This window comes from Globicephala melas, chromosome 1, assembly GCF_963455315.2.
Source record: "Globicephala melas chromosome 1, mGloMel1.2, whole genome shotgun sequence".
NCBI classification, from domain to species: domain Eukaryota; kingdom Metazoa; phylum Chordata; class Mammalia; order Artiodactyla; family Delphinidae; genus Globicephala; species Globicephala melas.
In genome coordinates, this window is record NC_083314.1 from 162,344,837 (window position 1) to 162,367,040 (window position 22,204).

Here is a 22,204-nt window from a genome sequence, read left to right on the forward strand (position 1 = left end):
GATACAAATTTTCACTCAAAATGGATCATAGAACTCAATGTGAAAGTTAAATTTCTAGAAGAAAACATAGGAGAAAAATCTTTAGGACCTTGGGGTAGGCAAAGATTTCTTAGGACACAAAAAGCACGGATCGTAAAGAAAAATTTGACAAACCCTGCTCTTTGAAAGATACCATTAAGGAAATGAAAAGCCCAGCCATGAACTAGGATAAAATATTTGCAATACATGTATCTGACAAAAGACTTGTATCTAGAATATATAAAGACTTCAAAAAACTCAATAACAGGACAAACAACTCATGGGCAAATGATCTGAACAGATATTTCACTAAAGATATACAAATTAGCACATGAAAAAATTTCAACATCATTCATCATTAGGGAAATACAAATTGTGGTTTTACACAATGAACACTGAAAGGTCATTACACACCCACTGTAATGGCTAAAACTAAAAAGACTGACAGTACCAACTGCTGACAAGGATGTGGAGAAAGTGGATCTCATACACTGCTGGTGGGGATGTAAAATGGTACAATCAATCACTTTGGAAAACTGTTTAGCAGTTCCAATAAAGTTAAACCTACTCTAGGACCCAAGAATTCCATTCCTAAGTATTTACCAAAGAGAAATGAAAACATGTCCACAAAGAGACTTGTATCAATACAAGAATCTTCATAGCAGCTTCATTCATACTAGCCCTAATCTAGAAAGAAATGTCCATCAACTGGTGAATAGATAAATTGTGGTACATCCAAACCATGGAATAGTAGTGAGCAACAGGAAGGAACAAACCTCTGGTACACACAATGACATGAATGAATCTCAAAAGCATTAGCCTCAACAAAAGAAGCCAGACACAAAACAGTACAAACCGTGTGATTCCAGTCACATGAAATTCTAGAAACAGGCAAAATTAATCTAGAGTGACAGAAAGGAGGTTGACAATTGCCAGGGGCTGAGAGTGAGACAGGGGCGTTTACTTCAAAAAGGCAGGAGGAAGGCTTCCCTGGTGATGCAGTGGTTGAGAATCTGCCTGCTAATGCAGGGGACATGGGTTCGAGCCCTGGTCTGGGAAGATCCCACATGCCACGGAGCAACTAGGTCCGTGAGCCACAACTACTGAGCCTGCGCGTCTGGAGCCTGTGCTCTGCAACAAGAGAGGCCGCAACAGTGAGAGGCCCGCGCACCGCGATGAAGAGTGGCCCCCGCTTGCCACAACTAGAGAAAGCCCTCACACAGAAACGAAGACCCAACACAGCCAAAAATAAATAAATTAATTAATTAAAAACTATTAAAAAAAAAAAAAGGCATGAGGAAAAAAAAAGATAGGACGGAAGTTCTGGGTGATAGAAACGTTCTATATCTTATTTATGCTGATTGTTACACATGAATACATATCAAAACCCACTGAACTTGTACACTTAAAACCGGTACATCTTATTGTATGTAAATTATACCTTAATAAAGTCAATTTTTAAAAACTCCTTAGAAACAAGAGAATTTGGGAAGATATCCCAGTTATAAAATACACAAAGTGAATACACAAAAAATGAGTAGCTAGTTATCAGATGCAATGGAAGGTTCTTCTTGCAAAATAGTGAAAATTAAATATTTTAACAAGAGATATGCAGAAACTTTATGAAGAATATGATAAAGCTCTGTAATGAGGATCATAAAAGAACACTTGAATAAACAGACTCCTGCCTTAGCTTCCTTTCTGTTCTCTGCTTTTACCAGAGGGATCTGCTAAAATGTAAGTCAGGTCATATCATTCCTCTACTCAAAACTTCCAATGGTTTCCCTCTCAGAAAGAATGCCAAAATCTTTACCCTCGTCTAAAAGGGGTGCAAGATTTCCCTTCCTCCCTCTACCTGCCCCTAGCTCTAACCTCATTGGTTTTGATGTTTCCCAATGTGCCAATGCACTCCTGATGGACCTTGTGTCGGGAACACTCTTCACCCAGATCTTCACATAACTTGTTCCCCAACTTTATACAAATCTTTGCTTCAGTATCACTATCAGAGGTTATCTTGACAAATCCATCTTTAGTGTGGAAGTTTCAGTTGATCACTAGGGCTCAATAGCTGTTGTCATAGAAACTATGTCATATGTGGCACAGTTTAGAAACCAGGGAAAGGATTAAAAGGAAACATGATAGCTGTCTTCCAATATTGAAGGACAATTATGTGCAAGAGGAAGTAGAATTATTCTTCAGCAGTAGACTAGTCCTCTGGACTGATCACTAGAACGTAAGTTCCAAAAGAGCTGACTGTTTTGTTCACCTCGGCATCCCTCGCACAGAGCGTGTCTGGCACACAGATGCTCAGTCATATTTGTTGAATAAATGTTCAGTGTAGTTCTGAAAAGCAAGAAGGACGGATGGATAGGACTAAAGGGGGACAGATGTTAACTCAGTATAAAGAACAGTTTCTTAAAAATGAGAACTTGATGGGATTTTTTTGAACTCAGGTGTCTTGATCTAGTGCCTTCATATTTATATGCAAGCAAACTAAGGTTTGGAAAGTTTTAAGTCGATGGTTATTATACTGCTTGTCTCAGTCCATTAGTGAGTTTTGAAATCAATTTAGTTAGGATTTTAAAGAACACAAAATAGAATTTAAAATAGTAGAGCTTATTGCAAATAGTAAGAATTCTTATATGAATTTTTTGTTTCAGATAGAAAGAGAGATTAAAAAGCAGAATCCCAGGTATGTGTGTATTGGGTCAAGATGTAAAATGTAGTATTTCTTACTGCGGGTTTTGGTAAAAAAAAAATTTTTTTGAGAAATACTGGGTTAAGCTGTTCAACAACAGAATTTGCCCCCTTGCAAAGTAACGAGTTTTATTTGCAGTTGAGGTAGAGGCAGAATGTCATTGACTTAGGGTGAATACACTTGGGGAGAGGTGGGGCTAGATGACTTCAGGAATTTATATTTTTTCTTTATATTTGTCTATATTTTCCAAAAGGATCATACATCCTTTTTAAAGTGATTTAAAGTAGTTTTAAATACATATATATGAAACACATTTTACAATAGAAATTAGACATTTTAAATGGAGATGAGATGGTTTCTGTAGGTTGACATTTAGCACCATTTGTCCTGGAATCCAAGGCAAAAGCAAAAAACAGAGAAACACAAACAATTTATATAGTGCTCACATCATTTGCCCAGTAGAAATGAGCATTGTTCTGGCACTAACTTTTAGGAGGAATTTGTAGGTGAATTATTATAAGGACATAAAATTTCATTATAGAGAATATTTGGACTAATACAATAAACTTCCTAATTGGTCTCCTTGCCTTTTATCTTTCTCTCTTCAATCTACCCTGAAGTATGTTTTCTTTCCAGATTCTCCTGTTTAGAATTCTTTAGTGGCCCCTTCCTCCCTACTAGATAAAGTCCATATTTCTATGAATGGATTTAGTACCCTTTACGACCCAGCTTCTGCCAATCTCTGCACTCTCATCTCCTACCAGCTACCTCACCTCCCACTCTTAAGCTATATGCCATTCCCAGGCACGCTATACCTTTCATGCCGCCAAGCTTTTGTACATATTGTTCCTGTGCTACAATAAAACCACTCTTCTCAGTCTGAGAAACTCTCACTCTTCGTTCAGAGTCAGCTCAAACAGAGGATCCTTTGGGAAGCTTTCCTTGACTTCCCTGGGCTCATGTTTTTGTTTGTTTTTTGGCCATGCCACGTGGCATATGGGATCTTAGTTCCCTGACCAGGGATCAAACCCGTGACTCCTGCATTGGAACCGTGGAGTCTTAACCATTGGACCACCAGGGAAGTCCCCTCTGGGCTCATGTTAATTGCTATTCCCTCCATGCCCCATTGTACTGTATACATGTATGCCATGGCAAGTGCTAGAATGCATTTTATTTGCCTATTCTGATGTACGTTTCCCTGCTACATTGTATTGAATAATATCCATATGAGGAGAGACCATGTCTATGTGTATGCCCAACCTTAGTTTAATGTTTGGGATGTGGCAGACATTCAATAAATATCTTCACCAGTGTCCTTACTGAATTAACAAAGGTTCTTTTTTTTAAAAAAAAATAAATAAATTTATTTATTTATTTATTTTTGGTTGCATTGGGTCTTCGTTGCTGTGTGTGGGCTTCCTCTACCTTCAATGAGCGGGGGCAACTCTTCGTTGCAGTGCGTGGGCTTCTCATTGCGGTGGCTTCTCTTATTGTGGGGCACGGGCTCTAGGCACATGGGCTTTGGTAGTTGTGGCAGGAGGGCTTAGTAGCTATGGCTCGCAGGCTCAGTAGTTGTGGCACACGGTCTTAGCTGCTCCACAGCATGTGGGATCTTCCCATACCAGGGCTCGAAGCCGCGTCCCCTGTAGTGGCATGCGGGTTCTTAACCACTGCGCCACCAGGAAAGTCCTGAACTAACAAAGGTTCTTTACATGACTTTCCCTATATGTTGCCTCTAAAGTCAAGGACGTCCTGGGACTTCCCTGGTGGTCCAGTGAGTAAGACTCGCGTTCCCGATGCAGGGGGCCTGGGTTCGAGCCCTGGTCGGGAGCTAGATCCCGCATGTATGCCACGACTAAGAAGTCTGCATGCCGCAACTAAGAGTTCATGTGCCACAACTGAAGATTCTGCATGCCCCAGTGAAGATCCCGTGTGCTGCAACTAAGACCCAGTGTGGCCTAAATAAATAAATAAATATTTAAAAACTTAAAATAAAATAAAGTCAAGGACATACTATAATTAATTCAACAAAAACATTTCAAAGGCAAGCTAAGCTAATATGCTTTGAGTACACTGTCCTTTGGAATTTTATCTTGACATGGGGTTCAAGCTGATTAGCTATCACCTTTTTTTGTGTCCCCACTGTGTACTATACATAACTTTACTGTGACACATATCACACTAATTTTTGTGTCTGTCTTTTCCTGTAAACTCTTTGAAGGCAGGTGGAGTCATACTCATCTTTTTTTAATCCCCATTTTATGGCACAGAGTCTGGTCTACAATCTATTAAAAGTTTGTTGGTGATAAAATACATCTATTTTAGCCCCAAACCCAGCATCTTAATAGAAGCATCCCAGTAAAGTCAGCAACAGAACAAGGATGCCCTCTATTACCACTACATATTATTTAACACTGTTCTGGAGACATTAGCCAATGCAATTAGACTAGAGAAAGAAACTACAGAAAGGAACACTGGAGTGTAGGAGGTAAAATTACCATTGTTTTCAGATAAGATGATTGTATACCTGGAAAATGCAACAGAATCAACTGTAAAATTACCACAAACAAAAAGAGTATTCATTCAGGGCTTCCCTGGTGGCGCGGTGGTTGAGAATCCGCCTGCCAATGCAGGGGACATGGGTTCGAGCCCTGGTCCGGGAAGATCCCACATGCCGTGGAGCAACTAGGTCCGTCCGTGTGCCACAACTACTGAGCCTGAGCTCTAGAGCCTGCAAGCCACAACTACTGAGCCCACATGCCACAACTACTGAAGGCTGCATGCCTAGAGCCCGTGCTCCACAACAAGAGAAGCCACGACAATGAGAAGCCTGTGCACCACAATGAAGACCCAACACAGCCAAAAATAAATAAATAAATAAATTTATTTAAAAAGAAAGAGAGAGAAGGACAGACCAGTGGAGTATACTAGGAAATCCAGAAATGTACTCCAGTATATGCGGGAATTTAATATATGATGAACAATAAAAAGATGAGCAACTTACTATGTGGCACTGGGACAATTTTTAGCCTTCTGGAAAAAGAAACTAAGCTGGATTTTCACCTCCCATCGCATATCAGGATAAATTACATATGGATCAAAGACTTAAGTGTGAAAATAAGGCCATAAAAGTGCTAAGAGAACATTTGGAAGATTTATAAACTCAAAGTGGGAAAGGCCTTTATAACCATGACTCAAAATACAAAAGCCATAAAAGAAAAGATTGATACATTTAATTACATAAAGATAAAACAAAATTCTGTATGGCAGAAAAGATCACAAAAAGGCAAAAGACAAATAACAACATGGCAAAAATGTCTATTAGAGAAAGGGCAATCTCCATAATATACACCAAGCTTCTAAGAAATTGGCACAGTAACCGAAGATAAAATAAGACAAAGGATAGCTCACAGAAGGAGAAATACAAATGTCCCTTATCATATGAAAGGATGTTCAACCTCAGCCATAAAAATATAAATGCAAATTAAAACTATACTCTAACACAACCTTGTAAAGCAATTACACTCCAGTAAAGATGTGAAAAAAAAAATAAAACTACACTGATGTTTCATTTTTCCTCTCTCAAATGAGCAAAAAAATCCAAACATTTGATAATATTGATAAGACTGTGGGAAAGCAGGCACTTTCAATCTTTACTGGCAAGAATATAAATTGGTATGACCCCATGGCAGGCGATTTGGCAACAGTTCTCAAAATTATGAATGCATATATTCTCTTACCAAGCAAGTTCACTTCTGGGAATTTATCCTACAGGTATACTGGTACATGATCAAAGTGACACATGTACATAGTTATTCACTGCAGCACTGTTTGGAATAGCAAAAGACTAGAAAAATGTCCGTCAGTAGGGGAGGACAGTCAGATGGAAGATGGCTATGATACATACATGACACATATGATACATGATACACATAGTTAAGTTTTTTAAAAAAAGGGAAGGAACAGGGACTTCCCTGGTGGTCCAGTGGTAAAGAATCCGCCTTCCAATGCAGGGGATGCGGGTTCGATCCCTGGTCAGGGAACTAAAATCCCACATGCCGAGGGGCAACTAAGCCCGTGTGCTACAACAACTGAGCTCGCACACCTCAACGAGAGAGCCGGCCTGCTGCAAACTACAGAGCCCACGCACCCCGGAGCCCATGCGCCACAACTAGAGAGAGAAAACCCGCATGCCACAATGAAGAGCCCACACCGCAACGAAAGATCCCGCACACCTCAACGAAGACCCCACGTGCCACAACTAAGACCCAACGCAGCCAAAAAAATAAATTTTAAAAATAATAAAAAATTTTTAAAAAGCAAGGAACAGAGTATATGTGTGTGTGTGTGTATACACACACAAAATACAAGGGAATAAAGCAGAAACTCTGGAAGGATTAACAAGAAACCAGGATGATGGTTGCCAGTTGGAGGCAAGGTGGGACCTGGGAGATAGAGGCAAAGATGGAAGGGAGACTTTATATGGTATACTTTTTTAATATTTTGAGGTTTTTTTTAATTTTTAAAAATTATTTATTTATTTATTTTTGGCTACGTTGGATCTTTGTTGCCGCATGCAGGCTTTCTTTAGTTGCAGCAAGTGGGGGCTACTCTTCGTTTCGGTGCACAGGCTTCTCATTGTGGTGGCTTCTCTTGTTTCAGAGCACAGGCTCTAGGCGCGTGGGCTTCAGTAGTTGTGGCACGCGGGCTCAGTAGTTGTGGCACGCGGGCTCAGTAGTTGTGGCACGTGGGCTCAGTAGTTGTGGCTCACAGGCTCTAGAGCGCAGGTTCAGTAGTTGTGGCACATGGGCTTAGTTGCTCTGCGGCATGTGGGAATCTTCCCGGACCAGGGCTCGAACCCGTGTCCCCTGCATTGGCAGGCAGATTCTTAACCACTGTGCCACCAGGGAAGTCCCAGTATTTTAGTTTGAATCATATGAATATATACTCAAAAATAAAAATTTTAAAGTGTGTCAAACAAGTGGGTGAAATATTAACTATCAGTCTCATATTTAGCCAGATCTAGGTTGTAATTCAAGATTAAGATATCTTGGGAGCTCTCAGAGTAATGATATTCTGTGTCTACTTAAGTCAAGATTCATGTGCTACATGAACAAGTGACAAGATGACATTCCATTATGAAATGTTAAGAGGTTGTATTTCTTGGGAGAAAAAGAGAGAGAGACAGAGAGAACAACCAAGCTACTGCCAGATGAACAAACAGCTACACTATTGCAATTGTCAATCTGCTTACTGGTCTGAACACAGTGATGATGACAGGAATGGGAAGGAAGGAAAAGATACAAATGTCTTGAATGGGAAATAAATCCATGGGTCTTGATGGCTGATTGAAAAATCTTACTACATATTTTCAGAAAGCCCCACAGTAGTCCCCAGAGCTCTTATAATTCTTATTCGATTTGCCTAATTGTACCAAAGTGTACCACGATTTGTAATTGGCTGTGGAAGGCTAGAGAGACATAAAAAGAACACAGCGATTTTAAAAACATAGGTGTTTAGTAGTATCACTAACAGAAATTAAGAAGCCAGGAGGAAGAAAGCCAGGTTAGAGAAAAAGCAATGACTTAGGTTTTAAGTACACGGTGTTTGATGTGAGTGGGAAATCAGGTAGCCGTGGCCAGAGGGCCACTGGAAATGCTAGTCTGAAGTTTAAGAGGGGAAGTCAGACTTGAAGGTGGAGACGTGGGAGATATTTGCAAATAGAGATGAAGGGGCTCAGAGGAAATCCGGGCTGAGGAAAGAACCAGGAGGACTGTGCCGACCGTGGAGCAGAATGGGGAAGAGAAGCCAGAGTTATAGTCAGAGAATTACAGGGAGAATCAGGAGAGCATGTGGCATGTACACGGAGGGTGGGGAGCTTTAAGAAGCAGTGAAGGGGTCAACACGGTGAGAAATGAAAGGGCCACAGCAATAATAATAGTAGCAATGTGCACTGTCTCCTGAATCCTGACACACAACAACCTATCAGGTAGATGGTATTGCTAGCCCCATCTTACAGAAAAGGGTATTAACCCGGGGAATCCCCTGGTGGTCCAATGGTTAGGACTTCCTAGGACTCTGTGCTCTCACTGCTGAGAGCCAAGGTTCAATCCCTGGCTGGGGAACTAAAATCCCATAAGCCGCAGCAAGGCCAAAAAAAAAAGGGGTGGGGGTGGGCAGATATTAACCCAGACAGTGACTCCAAAGCTGCAGGATGTAACTGATGAGCTATACTCCTTGAACAATGTCTCAGGGAGAGCTGGGAGATCAGAGTTCTAACACTAGTTCTACCACTAAATTAGCTATATGTCCATGGACAAGTAACTTTCCCTTTCTAAGTTTTATTTCCTTCTCTGCAAATTGAGGGTATTGGTCTAGATAAACTCCAGCTCTTATGTAAATTTGAGTCTTTGATTAAAGCAGAATGGAAGAAATACATACACAAGATAGGCAATGAATTAAAAACTTAGTCATAATTGAACAGGGAGACCTGGCCAAGAAAATCAGAATGTTGAATGTTTTATACAGTGACTTTTCAAGCAATAAACCCATACTCTGATACATAAAATCTATAATTGCAAAACTCTACTTTTTATCTATATATTTAAGTCAGGTATAACATCAAGAATTAAAATTTTTCATACCTGGAAATTTATAAATGCTGCTCTTGAAACCCTGCTAAGTTGATTGAATGGAGTAAAAAAAGGGAAGATTCCAAGTCTGTGTATGAAGGATTGTCCTGTAGAGACAGAAAAGAGCTATTTACAATGAACTTTTGTAATAAGAGACAGAAACATCTGCTAAGGTACATAATAAATATTTATTCAAATAAATTATAAGGGAGCATTTATCAGGTATCATTTTTTAGCATACAAAAACAGATCATCTGGCACAGAATATTAGCTGACGGGAATCTTATCCACCTATCTATCTACCTATTTATAACCCAAAACTTAAAATTAAAATCTGCAAGAAAAGATTTCCAAAATTAAATTATGGCAAACTGAAAGCAAACATACTTTTTAACTTTGAGAATAAAATAAACTTCTTAAGACAACAGCTATTCAAAGGCAGGCCAATAGATGAAATACCAAGACAGCAACATATGTTCTATTACTCTTTTCCTGCAAGTGGCATCAATATGATTTGCAAGAAAACCAAACAGAATAGCTTTAAAGATTCAACTTGAAAAGTTAAACATTTCTTTAAAACTCTATGGTTAAGAGGGAAGTGGGGGAAAAAAGTCCTACTACATATGTTCAGAAAGCCGCACTGCAGTCACCCAGATCTATCATTCAATTTGCCAGATTGTACTACAGTGTACCACAATTTGCGAGAGGAGCTGCAACAACGTGTATTAAAAATGTTTCAGTTTCTACTATATTCCAAACCTTTTTCATTACCAAAAAAAAAAAAATCTGTTCAACTATTTTGTTCATTGACCATGAAGTTTTGTTAATGTAGTGGCTGTTAAAGCTTTATGTCCATAGGTAGTGGAAAAATGAATTTAATGCTTTTTAAATCAATGAATTAAGCTAAGAATTCCCACCAAAATAATTCTGACTAAATTAATGAAATCACTTTTTAAAATAATGTTTTTTTCTGATTATAAAAGTATTATACACTTACAGAAAATTTTAAAAATACAGGGAGATATAAAGAAGAAAACAAAATGAAATAACTTTTAAATGAGCATCCTGAAAACACCACCAGAGAAAAGAGAACTGCTCAAATATACTTTAGTTAGTAAAACAAATGCATCAGCTATCCACCCATGAGGAGGTCGAAATTCTGGCAACTTAAACCATTCAAAACACTGCTATTTAAAACACTGACCTAGAAGTTTACAAAAAAATTTTTTTGAACAGCAACCAAAAGAGAAAATAGCCAAGATGATCTGAGTATTCCATAAAGTGTCATGTGATTTCCTCTTATGATTGGCAAAGTTTATTTAAGAAGAAACAAGTCCCACAGTCTTTATATGTGGGAAGAATGGGAGATTTAAAAAAAATTTATCTTTTAATTTTTTTTTTTTTGATGTTGGAGGTAGGAGTTTATTAATTAATTTTTGCTGTGTTGGGTCTTCGTTTCTATGAGAGGGCTTTCTCTAGTTGTGGCAAGCGGGGGCCAGTCTTCATCGCGGTGCGCGGGCCTCTCACTATGGCGGCCTCTCTTGTTGCGGAGCACAGGCTCCAGACGCGCAGGCTCAGTAGTTGTGGCTCATGGGCCTAGTTGCTCCGCGGCATGTGGGATCCTCCCAGACCAGGGCTTGAACCCGTGTCCCCTGCATTAGCAGGCAGATTCTCAACCACTGCGCCACCAGGGAAGCCCCTAAATTTTGTTTTTTAAACAAAGGGACGAAAAACAAACTAAGAGCAAAAGGTGATGGAGTTGGGAAGCAGCAAACCTCTTACAGTGGTTTATCAACACTTTTTATGTGTTTACATTTAAAGTACAGCAAAGAATAGAATTGGCTATGAAAAGGATTTTAAGAAATACCCATAATTAAAACAGCAGGATCTAATTTAGGGGTAAACTAGGATTCTGTACTCGGAGGAACAAAACAAATAACTTTTTTTTTTAACAACTTTATTGGAGTATAATTGCTTTACAATGGTGTGTTAGTTTCTGCTTTATAAAAAGCAAATAACTTTTGAGAACAACTCCTCCTGACCCTAAAAGCTCATCTACCCCAGTGAGCGAGGAGGGCACTTAGTAAAGGGTATTCACTTTGATAGCTTTAATGTCACTATTTCAACAACGCTACTTAAGAGCACTAACTAGCACTGTGCAGTGTACTGGGTCTGTACAGTGGCAAGCAAAATTAATTCTGAGGCTTTTTAAGAGAACTGACTTCTGAACATTGTCTGTACCCAAAACAGTTTATACATGCTTGATGAAATGTCAGTTTTAGCGATAACCAAGTTCTACCCTGGCAGAAATTAGTTAAGAGTAGATTTGTGTATTAACCCCCAGCATCCTTTCTAACTTCCTTGTGGAAAATTAAAAAGACCATTTCCCAGACTCCTTTACAGTTACGTTTCCCCACGTGAAATGGGGCCCATCTATCAATGTTCTTCCGTGAGATTTGGAGGCAGAAATGAGGTGGGAGCCACCTTTCTGCTGCTCTGGCTGTTAATGCTGGCAAGCACATTTATGGAAACATTGGGTTTTTCTGCAGCATTCCAGTGTCCAGAGCCTCATGGTTGTCAAGAGACAAGTTTGGTGGAGACAGCCGTGACTAGCTGGTGGGTGTTAAGGGGCAGTTTCAGAATAGCAATTTCTTGACCCTTGAATTGCAGTGAGCAGTGTCATCTGGAACTCAGAAGTGCCAGTGGTGGCCTCCCGATTCCCTCCCTTGGAGGCCCTGTTTGGCAGTCTGGTCCTGGGAATAATTTCTGAAGGCCCAGCCCAGAGCCCACTCCTCTCAGCCTTTCCAATGATTCTGCAAACGAATTAAAATGCTAGAGCGGTTGCTCTTTCCTGCAACTAGGCCCAGATGACATATTAGCACATCAGTTGCCTCAAAATGTAAGCAGAAGGGTGATTAGTCTGTGGGCAGCAGTACTGGGCAGTGTGCTTGCCGGTACAGGCTCTGGAATCAGACTGCCTAGGTGCAAATTCTGGCTCTGCCACACATTAACCTCCCTGGGAAGTTAACCTCCCTGTGCCTTAGTTTCTTCATCTGTAAAATGGGACTAGTAATAATACCTATACCTTCTAGAGTTATGCGACACAGTAAATGAAAAGATAATCTAAGTAAAGTGCTTACAACAGTGGCTGTCTTATAACAAGCCCCTGAGAGATGTTAGCTATTATTAGAGTAATAATAGTAATCACTATTATTAATTATGCAGGCCACTTTAAAACACTACTTTAACTGAGCAGGAAATGTAAACATTTTAGAATTTTATTACCACACATTTTCTTGTAGCCTAAAGAATGCTTACTTATACAAAAGTGGACACAGAAAAAATCTGACTGGTTCCCATATTTGTATACTCAGAGAGAGTGATCATTTCAAAACCACAGTGTACCTGAGGATAGCAAACCTCTACTCTAACTAGTCAATTAATTAGTTACTCTAACTAGTTATTGGAGACCTCACCCTAAGGGTTATTTTTTTTTTCAACTGAAGTATAGCTGATTTACAATGCTGTGTTAGTTTCTGCTGTACAGCAAAGTGATTCAGTTATACATACACATATATTCATTCTTTTTTAGATTCTTTTCTCATATAGGTTATCACAGAATATTGAGTAGAGTTCCCTGTGCTATACACTAGGTCCTTGTTGGTTATCTATCTTATATATAGTAGTGTGTGTGTGTTTATCCCAAGCTTCTGATTTATCCCTCCCCCCCTCCACATTGCCCCTTTGGTAACCATAAGTTTGTTTTGGATATCTTTAAGTCTGTTTCTGTTTTGTAAATAAATTCATTTGTTTCTTTTTTAAAAAAATTAGATTCCACATATGAGTGATATCATATGATATTTGTCTTTCTCTGTCTGACTTACTTCACTTACTATGATAATCTCTATGTCCATCCATGTAGCTGCAAATGGCATTATTTCATTCTTTTTTATGGCCGAGTAATATTCCATTGTATATATGTACCACATCTTCTTTATCCATTCCTCTGTCGATGGACATTTAGGTTGCTTCCATGTCTTGGCTACTGTAATTAGTGCTGCAATGAACATTGGGGTGCATGTGTCCTTTCGGATCATGTTTTTCTCTGGGAGTGGGACTGCTGGATCATATGGTAGTTCTATTTTTAGTTTTTTAAGGAACTCCATACTATTCTTCATAGTAGTTGTACCAATTTACATTCTCACCAACAGTGTGGAAGAGTTATTCTTTAGAAACAATTTTTGTCATTTTCCCATTTCAAATGTTACCTCATTAATTATACTCTATGAACCAGGGTGTTTGTTACTTGGGTTTTTTTTCAGCTTCATTTAGATATAACTGACAAATAAAATTGTAAGATATTTAAAGTGTACATTGTGGTATACATATATTCTGTGAAAGGATTCCTCCCATCTAGTTAATTAATACATCCACCACCTTAGATATTTATCTTTTTTGTTGTTGTTGTTTGGTGAGAACATTTAAGTTCTACTCCCTCAGCAAATTTCAATTATACAATACAGTGTTATCAACTATAGTCACCATGTTATACATTAGATTCTCAGACCTTGTTCATCTTATAGCTGAAAGTTTGTGCCTTTTTACCAACCTCACCCTACTCCCCCTACCCTCCAGTCCCTGACAACTACTTTCCTACTCTCTGCTTCTATGAATTGGACTTTCATTTTTCAGATTTCACATATAAGTGATAACATGCAATATCTGTGTTTCCCTGTCTGGCTTAATTCACTTAGCATAATAAACCCTCCAGGTCCATCCATGTTGTCACAAATGACAGGATTTCTTTTTTGTCATGGCTGAATATTATTCCAGTATATATACAATCATATTATATATATATAGTAATATATATATCACACCTTATTCATCCATTCATCCATTAACAGACAATTAGGTTGTTGTGTTATTCAAAACTTAGGTTGTTTTTAAAATGTTATCACAGAGGAGGTTTCATAAGAATGAGATGTGTATAAGATTTGCAATCTCAAAGTTTAAAATTTAATGTTTAGGCTTAGAATACTATTCTAATTTACATATTAAGAAGGTCATAGATAAAATGATGGCCTGGTTTGGTTTGCAGAAGTGTCCTCTGATGATAAAAAATATATTGTAGATTTTGGAATAAAGCTTCCCCCAAATATTCTGAAATTATAAGAACCTTGTGTTGCGCCTTATCCAACAATGCCAGTGAGATAGAGGGACCTGAAGCCTAAACAAAGGTGTTTGTTATACCCTCGACGGTTCAGATGCTGCTGAGAGTCCAGGACTCAAAGCAGTGCAGATTTCCTGAAGGGTTAGAAAAACAACTGAAAGAAAGTAGCTTCATCCTTGATTCGGTAGTTAGGTTTACACTGTTCTGAACTTCACAGAGCTATACATATTTTCTCTTCCGTTTTTTTTGTTTTTGTTTTTTTTGCGGTACGAGGGCCTCTCACTGCTGTGGCCTCTCCCATTAAGGAGCACAGGCTCCGGACGCGCAGGCTCAGTGGCCATGGCTCACGGGCCCAGCCACTCCGCGGCATGTGGGATCTTCCCAGACCGGGGCACGAACCCGCGTCCCCTGCATCGGCAGGCGGACTCCCAACCACTGCGCCACCAGGGAAGCCCCTCTCTTCCTTTTTTTTAAGAAAAAATCTTTTAATTCTATTTTCATGAGGTCAGATATTCAAACTGAAATGTGAAATGTATTCATTCAATACCTATTTATTGAGCATCTGCTCTATGCCAGGCTATCCCTGGCCCTGGGAACACAAAGATGATGACATGTCAAAGATCAGTGCTCTAGAACAACTCAATGTCTATCAGCAGAGAGAGAGAGTCAGAGAAAGAGAGAGAAAGAAAATACTCATAGTAGAAGTAAACTATAAAACCAAGGAAGCAAATGACTTTGCCTGGGAGTGTCCACAAAAGTTTCCAAAAGGCAGAACCGTCGAGTCTTGAAGGATGAGTAAAAGTTCATACATGAAAAAGAGGACAAAGGGCATTCTCAACAGAAACACCAAGGGCAAAGGCACAGACAGGTATTAAACAGCATGACCTCTTCAAAAAAAGTGTGCTATGACTAGAGACTCAGGGTCTGTGGAGGGGCAGTGGAAGATGAACGGAGAACAGTATGTAGGTGCCAGATCCTGAAGCCCCTCCACTTTTGTAGGTTTGGGGCACTTTTGAAGGATTTTAAGAAGAGTGACATGGTTATAGGTCCACCAATGACTAGCTATGTGACTTAGTCAAGTTGCTTAATTCTAAGCATCAGTTTCCTTTTTGCAAAGTGGGGATATTGACTGTTAAGAGGCTCTAAGGAAGTCTGTTAAGAGGATTACATAAGATAATAGCTAAGATAAATAAGATTAACAGCAATAAGAAATAAATTAAGACAAACAGCAATAAGCACATGAAAATATGTTTAGCCTCAGTAGTCATTAGGGAAATGCAAGTAAAAATCATAATGAGATACGACTTCACACCCGCTAGGATGACTACAACACACACACACACACACACACACGAAAATAACAAGTGTTGGCCACGATGTCGAGAAATCAGAACCTTCATGTACTGCTGGTTGGAATGTAAAATGGTACACCCATTTTGGAAAACAGTCTGGCAGTTCCTAAATGATTAAACACAGAGTTACCAAAGGACTCTGCAATTCCACTCCTAGGTATATGTCCAAGAGAAATGAAAATAGGTCTCCATAGAAACTTGTATACAAATGTTTATAGCAGCATTATTCATAATAGTGAAAGAGTGGAAACAACCCAAATGTCCATCAACATTTGGGAAAATGGATAAACAAAATGTGGTAGATCTATACAATGGAATGTTATTCAGCCATAAAAAGGAAAGAAGAACTGATTACCTGCTACAACATGGATGAACCTTAAAAACCTCAAGCTAAGTGAAAGAAGCAAGTCACTAAAGTCCATATATTTTATGATTTCATTTATATGAAATATCCAGAATCGGCAGATGAAACAGACAGACAGTAGGTTAGTGGTTGTCGGGGGTTAAGGAGATGCAGGAATGGGGAATGACTATTAATGGATATGGAGTTTCTTTATGCAGTGGTGAAAGTGTTCTATAATTAGAGGGTAGTGATGGTTGCACAACTCTGTGAATACACTAAAAAGCACTGAATTGTACACTTTCAAAGGATGAATTTTATGGTATATGTTATATCTTTTTTTATGTTATATCTTAATAAAACTAAATAGCTAATATTTGAATGTTTACTAGGCACAGTACTAAGCATTTTACACTCATTATCTTATTTCAGTCCTCACAATAGCCTCATGAAGTAACTGCTGCTGTGATTCACATTGCATAGATCAAGAATTGGAGGCACAGAGAAATGAAAAGAAAATCTTCTCCAAGACTGCGCAACGAGCAGCTGAACAGAGATTGGAATTCAGGCTGACTGACCCCAAACCAAAGCACTCATAAGTCTCGCACTTTTCTTCTGACCATAATGTATGCAAAATGCCTAGCACAATACCTAGCATGCAGTTAGGGCTCAATAAATATAAGGTATTATTGTTATGATGATCCAATTTGTATACCCAGAAGAAAACCTGAGACAGCATGGAGGAAGAGAACAGTGGGAGAGGCAGGGCCAGCGAGATCATTTTAAAGGCTTGATGCAGTTGTCAAAGCAAGAAATGGAGAGGAACTAAATTAAGGCAGAGGACAGTGAATAACAGAAGTGATAACAGGAACCTTTGCAAGAAAATAGGAATTGTCCTATAAATTGGGATCAGTTACAACTTCATAATACTACAAAGCATTAACATAACCTGCATTCATAATTGTACTCTTGAGTCACCAGGAAAGGTTTAAGTTATTCTCAAAATATGTGGTTAAGGGGCTTCCCTAATGGCGCAGTGGTTGAGAGTCCGCCTGCCGATGCAGGGGACACGGGTTCGTGCCCCGGTCTGGGAAGATCCCACATGCCGCGGAGCGGCTAGGCCCGTGAGCCATGGCCGCTGAGCCTGTGCGTCCGGAGCCTGTGCTCCGCAACGGGAGAGGCCACAACAGTGACAGGCCCACGTACCACAAAAAAAAAAAAAGTGATTAAGTCATGGAAATGGGTAATATGTTTCAAATTTTCTTTTCAGTAGATTGACCTTATACGTTGAAACAGCAAGTTGTTGTACTAGTTCATGTAGACAGTCCAAATTCAATTTGAAACATTTAAAATATCTATAAGAGTTTATATCTATAATAGTTCTAAGAATATTAAAGAATTAATGATTCCCATCAAGTTCAAAGATCTTTAAAGGTGGGTGAAAAAGACAATACATATTTTAGAAACCATTAAGTGCAAAGGTCCTTGGAACAGAAGGAAAAGACATGAATTTCCACAAGCAGACGAAAGATTTAGGTAATGAGTGTAACTCCAATTAAGGTTGTGGGATAGAAGACCATCTTTATAAAGGCACATTGTTTTTTTTTTTAAAGGAATTTTGCCTTTTTTAAAAAAAATATTTATTTATTTATTTATGGCTGTGTTGGGTCTTCGTTTCTGTGCGAGGGCTTTCTCTAGTTGTGGCAAGTGGGGGCCACTCCTCATCGCGGTGCGCGGGCCTCTCACTATTGCAGCCTCTCTTGCTGCAGAGTACAGGCTCCAGCCGCCGTGCAGGCTCAGTAATTGTGGCTCACGGGACTAGTTGCTCCGCGGCATGTGGGATCTTCCCAGACCAGGGCTTGAACCCATGTCCCCTGCATTGGCAGGCAGATTCTCAACCACTGCGCCACCAGGGAAGCCCAAGGCACATAGTTTTTAACTAAGAATTTAGTGTGTCCCATCAGGGTCACCAACACAAATCTCACTAGCCTTCTTAGCATAAATCTCTGGGCCATAAGGAACTTCAGCAAACTGGCATGGTAACTATATGGATAAATATCTTTTAACACTGGAGAGATTCAGAATTAAGTATAAAAGTATTTAAGAAAATCAAAACCATATTTGGGAAAGTCTCAATGAGAAGATGGTATTTAAAGTAAAGACCAAAGGAGGTGAGAGAGAGTCATTTGGGCACCTGGAGGAAGGGTGTTCCAGGCAGATGGGACGTTAAGTGCAAAGGCTCTGAGGTGAAGCAGGCAAGGAGGATTGTAGGAACATCAAGGAGGGCTGGGGAGAGCAATGAGAGATGGAGTCAGAAAGGAAGGACAGCTTGTGAGGCAGGTAGGACATCATGGGACCAGTTCCTGTAGGACTTTGTAGACTACCTAGGGGCCTTTGGCTTTTGGTCTGAGTAAGATGGGGAGCCACTGAAGATGGGGAGCCACTGACCAATTCTGAGCAAAGAAGTGACAAAAACTTCCCTCAAGGGGATCAAAAAGCTTGCACCAAATCCTTTAAATATTATAAACATATAGTTTAGTCACTGAAGAGGTTGAGCCTCTTAGATGTAAATTCCATTTTATCTAGCAAATAAGATTTAAATGATATAGGATGAATCAAGTATTACCCTATCTTACAAACTTTGGGCTCAAACCATCAACAGCAGAGCTGGTGATTTCAAGGCCATGAGATAAAGTCTGGCAGAGGGCCGTCTTTCATGGGGTTGGAAATTTACATGACTTAGAAGAAGCCTAGGTCCTCATGATGCCTCCTTCTGACCTTTTACAGCCAAACCCAAACATGCCCATTTGGCCAAGGGTGGCAGGTTAGATTCTCACTTCCCATTTACTGCTTGTGTGGCCAGAGGGGCTCCCAGGAATAAAGATATCTGATCCCCGGTTATCAGTGAAGGGCTCTTCTTGTTCCAGGGGTGTCACAAACCCAACCATACCTGAGGCTTGGGGAAGATTACAGAAGTTTGAGCCTTGGTTCTTCTGCTGAGGATTTTAGACTCGTTTCTGATAAAGATCAGTTAAGGTCTTTAGAGCACGGTAGCGATATGACTTGCTTACTGGAAGACTCTGGAGGTGACTTTAGGAGGAAATAAAGAGCAAGAACAGGAGGCAAGGGCGCTGGAAGGCTGCCACCGGTCACCTGGCTTAAGGCTTAAATGCTTAATGCGTTTCCTCACCTAGAAAGTGGAAAAAGCATCAGCCTGACTGGGTGGTTGTTTTATGTGAAATAATTCATATAGGCGAAAGCACTCCACTGACTAAAGTTCTGCAAATATAAACGTTTATTAAGAACAAATAATACTGACGTGGGTAGTTTAAAAGCCCAATAGGTGAGAATCTACCGCTTCCAAACACGTCTTGGACTAAACCTAACACGATGTTATATGTCTACGATATCTCAATTTAAAAGAGAAAAAAGAAAAAGGGGAGGAGAAAAAAAACACGCCTTTGAACGATACAGAGCCTGGCTACTGACACAATCAATAATAAATAAGCGCATTTGAAGGGGAAGGGGCCAAACCGCTATTAACTTAAAAAAGATGCCGTCTGCATAGGTAAGAGGTGCGTCTGTGTGGGTCCGTCATAAAACAATAATTATAGCACAATATTTGTTAGGTATAGTAAGTCTGCCTTGGATTCTAAGCTCGGATCTGTCGCATCACGATATAAAACCAAAGGATGAAGGATGTACGGAGAAACTCGGACCACTGCCCAGGCAGCCACCTTCCCGAGGAAGCGCCCGGGGCCGAAGGGGTGAAGCCCCAGACTCGGCCGCCCCATCCCGCGGGCCATCCATCACTCGCCGCGCAGCCCGAGCCCGGCCGGCCGCCGACCCTCTGGGAGTCCGCGGCGCCCGACGGCTCCAGACACGCCCGGCACCGGCCCCGCGCCGCCTTCCAGCCGCTGCCGCCAGGAGGCTCCGCGCGCCTTCCCGCCTTTCCCCGCGCCGCGGCCGAGCCGAGCCGAGCCGGGCGGCCAGGCGGGCGCGGCGCTCGGCGGGGGCGGCCGGGCGGGCGCGGGCGGCGACGGCGCGGCCATTGTCCCGCTGCCCCTCCCGGGAGCGCAGGCGGGCAGGGCCGGGCGGCTGGGCAGGCGGGGCGACCGCGCAGTCCGGGAACCGGTGCGCCCCGCCGCCGGCCGCCTCTCCTCGCCGGCCGCCGTCCCGAGGCCGGGTCCTTTGCGCCGGCCGGCCGCGCCTCCTTTGTGACCGTCTCCAGACCCTCGGAGCCGGCGCACCGCCGCCACTGCGCCCGGGGCTGCAAATGGCGCCCGCTCGCCTCTGCGCCTCCCGCCGCTCTCCCGGCCCGGGGACGTCTGGGGGGCGCCGCACCCGGGCCGCATCCCGCCGCTGTCGCCGCCCGGTGCCAGAGCCCGCGGCGCCTTAGCCCGCGCCCCCGCCCGCAGCGAAGCTCGCGGGCCCGTCCCGGGCTGCCCCGACGCCCCGCCCGCCCTCCGCTCGCGCCGCGCGCAGCCACTTACCGCGGGCCGAGGCGCACCGGCGGGTCGCGTGCGCGGGCCGGGGTAAGATTCCCGGTTCTCGGCAGGGGAAATACCCCCTTTCGAAGCCGTTCCTTTGCGCCCTAAAACAAGTAGCCCCAACGTGAGAGAAACAAAAGGTATTTGCTGACGTGGGCGTTGGACAGAAACGCCCGAGGGCTGGGGACACAATTAAAGGGGCAACGCACAGATTTCAGGCACCAACCAGCAGCTTCGCCCACTCCCCTGCCCTTGCCTACACCCTCCAGAGGCACTGGGGTGCCCGGATCCCCTAGCAGTTGACTACAGAGTCATTATTTAGTCAGGAGCTTAAATTTTAAATTGTACTTTACGTTGGGAAAGGCGCCTCCGGAGGGCAGAAGGGCTGGATTTCTAGGATCTGGGGAATTTGGTTTAGGAAAGAGGGAGGGACTTAGGCGTGCCCACAATTACTGTGTAAGTACATGTGACATTATTGTACTTAAGTTTAGCAACGTCAAATGGAAGAGATCTGCACAGAATTTTTCCCTTTATTGAAGCACTCGTTTTAGTCGGGGATAACCTTTTCTAAATTTCTACAGGTCACAAGCATTTTCTTTGAAGAGGATAACCCAAGGAGCTGAGATAAGAGAAAATAACTCTTGGTTAAGTTCAGAGAAAATATAAAACTAGTAAGAATAGCAGGTTTTGTGTTTTCAAATACAAAAATTAATTGTATATCAAGCCTTTCTTCTGATATAGTTATGTCCCTAATATTTAGGGTTCTGACGTCAGGTTATATATTTGCTAAAATCTTAAGTCACTGAATTTTCATTGTTACTATGGAAACAATTCTATAAATTAGTTTTCTAGTTCCTTATGTTGGGGTCAGGTACTGAAACGTACTGTGATATAGTAAAACTGAAAAAAAGACTCAGATTTTCAAAACATTTAGTTTTTGATGGATTTCTCTCTTATGTCATACTCAGTTATACTGGACAAAGTTTATTACTTTGGTTTGATCATAATTAGCTGTGCGTTTTGAGGATCATACTCTCTACTAGAAGGATACAAAATATTCACAACTATCTCTTAATGTCACTGCTGTATTACTCTTGAATTGTTTTCCTATTTAGTTGCATGTCCTCACATTCTGAACAGGTAATTGAAAACGTGTTTGAAAGCCACTTGGTATCAGGAGTGTTGGATGTACTCAAACTCTTTTGCTAGCATCCGCATTGAGAATTCTCCCAGAAAGACCTGGGCATTGTTATAGCCAAAGGGTTTTTTTGTTTTGTTTTGTTTTTTTAGCCTTAATTAATTAAAACATGCAAAAGAATTCTACAAACTTGTTCCTCAAGAGAGCACATCAGATGGGTGATAAACTCTTTGTTTCAAGGAAGAAGTAATGGGAATTTTTTTCCCTCAACTTCCCCCTCTAGCTTCTGAAACTCATTTATATATTTGGAGAATTCCTTACGTTATGAGTAATTGATACGAGGTGGAATCTGCCTTCTGCAAC

The 22,204-nt window shown here is 41.2% G+C and overlaps 2 protein-coding genes across 4 annotated transcripts in view; one reads left to right on the forward strand and one right to left on the reverse strand.

Annotated features, from left to right (window-relative positions):
- Window positions 1-21,050, reverse strand: part of ZBTB8A (zinc finger and BTB domain containing 8A) — a 58,108-nt gene extending 37,058 nt beyond the window's left edge. Inside the window, exon 1 of the mRNA XM_070045591.1 lies at window positions 20,707-21,050. The gene's annotated coding sequence lies outside the window, so the exon portion shown is untranslated. The remainder of the gene's footprint in view (window positions 1-20,706) is intronic.
- ZBTB8OS (zinc finger and BTB domain containing 8 opposite strand) overlaps window positions 1-22,204 on the forward strand; it is a 130,274-nt gene that overhangs the window by 54,422 nt on the left and 53,648 nt on the right. The window lies entirely within an intron of this gene.